At 51.3% G+C, this 6,664-nt stretch overlaps 1 protein-coding gene across 2 annotated transcripts in view; it reads left to right on the top strand.

Annotated features, from left to right (window-relative positions):
* Positions 1-435: 435 nt before the first annotated feature.
* The window catches only part of Tln2 (talin 2), a 401,214-nt gene continuing 394,985 nt past the window's right edge, over positions 436-6,664 (top strand). For both annotated transcript variants that reach the window (XM_055597884.1, XM_055597875.1), the window contains exon 1: positions 436-519. The gene's annotated coding sequence lies outside the window, so the exon portion shown is untranslated. The remainder of the gene's footprint in view (positions 520-6,664) is intronic.

Below are 6,664 nucleotides of genomic sequence, written 5' to 3'. Positions count from 1 at the left end.
TAGGCACAGCCCCTTTGCTGGAAGAGTCGTTTCCTTAATCCAAGTGACCTGACATCCGTCACCTGAGGGGCTGGATCCAAACCTGGTAACCTCCAGGACCCGGCCGGTGGTCCGGGAGAGGAGCTGGGAGGATTCGGAGGCCCCATGCCAGCAGACGCCTGGTCCCCATGCCGCCCCATCCCTCTCCAGAGCGGAGCCCAGGTTCTGGGGCAGCCGGGGGTGTCCCTCGCGCCTCTCCCACCCGGGTCGCGCAACAGCTCCGCGCGCGTCCCCGTCCCGCGCCAGCGGTGCGGACACCCAGGAGCGGGGTGGCGAGCTCCGCCGCGCCGTCCCCCAGTGATGACGCGCTTCCTGCCCTCCCGGCGCTCGCGGGCCGTGCGCTCGCGCTCGCCCTCGGCTCCGGTTCCGCGCCCGGAGCCAGCGGCGGCGGCGGCGGCGGCAGTGGCGGCGCAGCGGGAGCGGAGCCGGCTGCACTCCGGGGCTGGCGCTCCGTAATGAGACAGTAGCTGCATCCCCGCGGTAAGGCGCGGCGCGTGGCGCTGCCCTGCTCTCCAGCCTGCATGCGCGCTGCAGGGAATTCGAGTGCCTTTTCCCTCCCCTCTCCAGAAGGAATATGTGGGTGGTTTTCTTCTCGGGTTTGCATCTCCTAAGTGATGTCAATGTAGAAAAACCCTGTCAAGCTTCTAGATTTTATTTCCTGGGAGGGGGGAGGGCTTTTATTTTTTGCAAGAAAAGAAAAATAAATTGCAACGAATGCACCTGTCTGTTGCACATGTAGGTTTCGCCGCACTCAGCCCGGGTGCCGGCGTTTGCAAATAGTATTGCAGCCGGAGCTGGAGAGCTGATCCCTAGTCCTAGGCAGCTGGTTCCCTCCTGGTCTCCCTCCTTGGGTTTCCGGTAACGGGGTCGGAAAAGCGGCCCGGTCTGCCTTGAGGCTCCCCCAGGACCCCAGCCGGGCCCCCAGAGCCGACAGAGTTGGCGGAGGGCAGAGCGGCTTCATTCCAGCACTGGCTGCTCCGACTTCCAGCGCCACTTTGCAAACAAGTCTCCCGCCCCGGCTCGCGGCGAAAGACACCCCGTGCTGCTTCCCAGCGCCCCGACTCTTGAGACCTGCGGGTTGCACGATTCCCCCCTTTCCCGGCCATCTCGCCATCAGCCGACTGCTGGCTGCCGACCGCTCGCGGGGGGGAAAGCCGAGAGCGAGGGCAGGGTTTGGACCCAACGCGGCGGCCTCTCGTCTCCTTCTCTGACGCCCAGGAGCTGAGATTTCGCGCCGGCGGGGATCAGGAGGGACCCGGAGACCGGCAATTCGGGGCCCGAGGAACGACGTTCGAGGGCGCCATATTTTCAGTGGGTTTTACAGAGGCTAAGGGGGCGCCCACTCTCCGGAGCCCCCGGGGGAGGCCGGAGCGGTTGTCGCTGGGAAAGTTTGCGCGCCGGGGCGAGCCAGGAGGCGGCTGTCCCCACAAGGGCGCGCGGACCGCAGCGCGTCGCCCAGGCCGGGTCTGCGGGGGGAAGAGGGGTGCAGAGGACCGAAGCGTGCGGCTCGCGGGTGTCACGGTGCTGGGGGGTGGTCGTACGTTTAGGGGCTGCGAGGCGCAGAGCACACGCCCCTCTCTCTCCTAGGACACTGCCGCTGGCGCTCCTCCGGAGCTGTGCGCACCGCCGCTCCCCCGCCCAGGGCTGGTTGCGGAGCCTTTCCTTCTGTACCTCCACCCCCTCGCCCCCCAGCCCCGCGGCTGGCGGGGTGCTCCACCTGGCGCGGGAGCTCACTCCTGGCTGGAGAGGAAGTGATTAGGTTCGTAGATGGGGCAAAGGCCTGGCTTATGTGGATCAGCTTGAAGCCTCCTGTCGTCTCCCGGCTTGTGGAGGAGACAGGGGTAGCGCCCGTGGCCGCAGGCATGGCTCTCAGTGGCGCGGGCTGGTGGAGGAAAGGGGGGCGTTTCCCGGAGTCGGAGCTACTGGTGACACGTGGGAAAACTTGTTTTCTTGCTGCTGGTGATAGGGGCAGAGATGGAAGGAAAGGAGGCTGGGTTAATGAATACTAAGTCCTTGTTATTTCCGGAGAACGGGAGAGGAGTGAGCTGAAGTGTTTGGTGTTGTAGGGGGACATGATTAAAGATAGAAAGAGTAGGATGGTATCCCGGGGAAGCGCACCCCGAAATACACGTAATTACGAGCACCATGGTGCCCAAAGTGACAGTTTTGATTCTCATAGCCCTTGGGCGAGGGAATCATCATTCACTATTTTCTAGCTTCCGGACTTTGGAAATGGGTCGTGGGGGAATCTTTACTTTTTCACATAGTCTGCTTTGTAGTGAAGGGGCAGGGCAGAGTGTGTTTGCTGACCTGTGATTGGTTGAGTACAGGAATGTGTTAGCTTTTGTCCTTGGTGTCTTAATCAAACAGTGTCACAGTAGAGGGGTCACGTCAGCAGTTGGGGTCTTCGTCATTGGAAGAGATTGCGTTAAGGAGCACGGAAACCTAACGGGAGTGTGTGTGTCTGGGGAGAGCAAAGACTTTGCTCAGGGCGATGTGCCCCCCTCCCCCGACATCAACAGCCCCTGCACTTCATTAAATGGCTCCAATGTGAAAGTTACCCTCTCAGTTTACAAGGCTGTGTCTTCTTTGATCCTCTCCATGTTGATCGCCGCAGAAAGTGGAAGGAAGGGTGGGTGTGACCATGGGTCCTAAGAAAGGGGTACGAACGCCTTTTCTCCCTTTTAACTTGTAAGAGATGAACAGTTGTCCAAAATTAGCATAGCTAATGTTAGGGAGAATTAGCTGCTGAGAGACCCCCTCTAAATTACATTGGAATTTCCAGGCTTAGATTAGAGGTGGCACACTGAATTCCAGAAGCGGAAGGTTATGAGCCACTGTCTGCCCTGTGCCTTTGTGCCGCTTTTCATTTATGTAGGAAATACTAAGGGAGCCTGAGGGTTCTCAGTTTGGGGCTTTGTGTTTCAGGCTTTCTGCCTCCCAGGGAGAAGTAGAAATTTCCAAACTTGATTCTCATGAGTTGCAATTCAGTACAGGTGTAGGCTATGCGTGTTTTTAAAAATTCACCTTGTTCAGGTTTGTTTGCCAACATGGTTCCCCACAAAACGTTAAAAAATTTTTTTATGTGCATGTGCCTGCCACCTGTGTGCAGAGGCCAGAGGAGCGGGTTGGGTCCTATGGTAACTAGAGTTATAAGTGGTTGTGAACCACAATGTAGACACTGGGAACCAAGCCCATATCCTATGCAAAAGCAGTAGGTGCCCTTAACTGAGGCGCTGTGTCTGTATATGTGCCACATATATTTTTGCACGTCTTTTAAACGTGGTGCGATGAAAATTAAGAGAGCCTTTGGAAATTCAGTTTAAAAAATCCCTCCCTCCCTCCCTTCCTTCCTTCCTTCCTTCCTTCCTTCCTTCCTTCCTTCCTTCCTTCTCTCTCTCTCTCTCTCTCTCTCTCTGTGGTTATGTGTGGGGGTAGGGGAATGTCACAAGGCACCCAATGTAGAGATCAGAGGAGTCAGCTCCTCTACTACATGGCTCTCCGGGATTGAATTCAGGTCATTAGGCTTTGTGGCAAGTGCCCTTTCTCAGCCAGAAGTGTCATCTCACCAGCCCCAGAGATACTTTATTTCTTTCTTTATGGTATTAGATGCCCTCTAATATTTAATCTCACTGCACTACTAATACTTATTTAATTTTGTGTGCCTCGTTCACCAGGTACTGTTAACCAGGTTTTGCTGTCTCTTGCCTGGTTCTTAAGTCATAACTTCGTAGCTTGATCAAAGTGCCCGATTTTCTCCCCCCTCGTATGAATTTGTAACTTCAAAAGGGTTAGAAAAGTGTCTTTGTGAGTCGGAAAGTTGCCCCTCAGCTCACCAGGCTGTGTGTGCATGCCGTGAGCCCAGGCTCTTAGGATGTTGTGTGGGGCTCCAAGACTTTTGAGTCAGAATATTTTCTTGGAGATTTTGGGTGGTGTTTGACACACAGGAAGTACTAAAAACAGTTAAGTCACTCAAAACAATTTTTATTAGGTACAAAAAAAAATGTCTAAAGAGAAGAAGAAAAATATAACAAGGAGGCCAGCATTCTAGAATTATAGTTTAACAAACTCAACTGGTGCCTTTTTAATTACAGTATTTACTCCTTCCAGAACTTTGTAATCCTATTGCTTTTATATTTAATAACAAGGCTAGCAAAAACATAAGCCAAACACAACTATTACAAATAATGGGTATAAGTGGTGGGTTTAATCAGATGTTCTCCCTAAAGTTGAACTCTTCCAAACTTCCCTGCTGCTCCCTGCCTGACAAAACAGGCAAAACTCAAAAGGCTCGGTGGGTAAAACAGGAGTCTTCAGTGGCACTTGCCATTTGTTTGACAGTTGATGGACAAGCTGGATACAAGATTCCATCATCCTTAGAACTTTTCTTAACCAGTTGCCCTGAGCTATGAATTAAGACCAGGCTCATTTGCAGCCCATTTCACAGTGGATTTTCAGCCCTACATTTTTGTTTTGCTCTTAACCAACAATCCCATTTCTACTGACTGACACGCGGCCCAGAGCTACTTGCTATCGTTTGTGTTTCCTTTTTACTCTTCTACCTCAGACCTTAACAGAATTTTCTGTGTCTTCCATTCATTTGTCCAGCAAGAGCGGTTGGGGGTTTATCTTGCTGCTCTGATAAGAAGCCCTACCCTCACCCACACATCAATCCCTTGAGGGTAGTGCTTTGTATTTATCGAGTAGATAAGGTGGGGTGGAGATAAGTGATTAACTGGTTTTTGGAGCACAGAATTACCAACAGACAGCACAGAAGGGAGAACAGGCAGCTTCCAGAAGAGAAGCACAAGCTAGGCTGAAGAGATGGGTCAAAGGTTAAGAGCATTTCCTGCTCTTTGCAGAGGTTCTGTTCCCAGCACCCACGTGGCAGCTCCTAACTATCTGTAATTCCGTTTCCAGTGGATCCGATTCCTTCTTCTGGCCTCTGCAGGCACCAGGTACACACATATAGTGCTTGCAAGAAAACAAAACAAAATAAAACCCACTTACACATAGCTAAAAATAAAGAAGGAAGCCTCACTTTTTCCTTTTTTTTTTTGAGAGAAGCCCTTATTCTTCATCCCTCTGTACCCACCCAGTTCAGGTTCCTGAAAACCTCAACCTCCTTGATCCTTTCCCATTATCTCACACTGCTGAGTAACCCACTCTTGGTTAGACCTGCCCTCGGCTTTGCTTTCACTGCCCCAGCCCCTGGCTAATAAGCCTGGGTGGAGAAGCCACTTGGCCATCTGCACTGCCCCGCTCTTGATGTATGACGGTGAATTCCGGGGGGACTCTTGACTTTGCCAAACCCACTGTGCTTCTGGCCTGCCATTGCTTTCAGCTGCTGACTCAGCAGCTTTCACTAAGATTGAGCTACTGGTCTCATCACCCTCCTGTACTGATTCGGTTGACCGTCCAGTGAGGATTCCTCGTCTGCCCTGGAGTTCATTATCTCTTAGCACTTGTGCAGGCATCTCCTTTCCCGTCTTTACTATCAGAGTTCCTCTTTGATGGATTGTCTTCACTGGAGATGCTCTAGCATCTTCATAATAGGCAAAAAAGCAGCAGCAAATGACATCCCTTGACCCTGAGTCCTAACCCATCCATCTTCCATTTCTTTGCTCTCCCTTGTGAGCAAATACTTAAAAACAAACAAACAAATAAACAAACAAACCCAAAACAACTTATTTTCTTTGTATGAGTGTTTTATCTGCATGTATATCTATGCACTGTTTGTGTACCTTGTGTCCGAGGAGACCAGAACAGGGCATTGGAGTTCCTGGAACTGGAGTTACTTACAAGTGGTTGTGATTGACTCTGTGGGTCCTCTGCAAGAGCAAAAAGTGCTTTTAACCCGTCTCTCCAGCCCTTTAGCAAAATATATTTTTTTGAAAGAGTCATGTTCTGACTCACTTTCCTCCTCATTCATTTATTTTTATTTTTCAAACAGGCACTCAAATATATTCCTTGGCTGGCCTCAAACTTGCTATGTAACCCAGGCTGGCTTTGAGCTATTAGAGACTTGCCTACCTCTGTCTCCCAAGTGCCAGGATTAAAGGCATGCATCACCATGCCTGGCTTCCACACTCATTCTTTCTCCCACTTTACTCTGTCCTTTGCCCTACTCCTTTGGTCAAACATTTCTTAAGGGTCTGGAGAGAGAGATAGCACAGTGGCTTTTGCAGAGGAAGCAGGTTTGGTTCCTGGCATCTATAGCATACCGTCTGTAACTCCAGTTTCAGGGCATCCGATACCATCTTCTGGACAAGGACACCTATACTCACATGCACAAACCACAGACATATACACAATTAAGAAATAAACAAAGTTTTAAAACAAAACAACTCAAAGAAACCCCATTTTTTTTTGTTGTTGTTGTTTTTGAGACAGGGTCTCTTTTTGTAGCCCTTACTGTCCTGGAATTTACAGGACTGGCCTTGAACTCAGAGATCTTGCTTGCCTCTCTGTCTCTGCCTCCAGAGTGCTGGGTTTAGAGGCATGCACCACCACACTGGACTCAAAGAAACCCAACCCTTTCCTTCCTTCTTTCCTTCCTTCCTTCCTTCCTTCCTTCCTTCCTTCCTTCCTTCCTTCCTTCCTTCCTTCCTTCCTTCCCCCCCCC

The sequence above is a fragment of the Psammomys obesus genome, unplaced genomic scaffold (genome assembly GCF_907164565.1).
Source record: "Psammomys obesus unplaced genomic scaffold, mPsaObe1.curated_primary_1811, whole genome shotgun sequence".
Taxonomy (NCBI): domain Eukaryota; kingdom Metazoa; phylum Chordata; class Mammalia; order Rodentia; family Muridae; genus Psammomys; species Psammomys obesus.
This window is presented reverse-complemented; position numbering and strand designations above follow the sequence as displayed.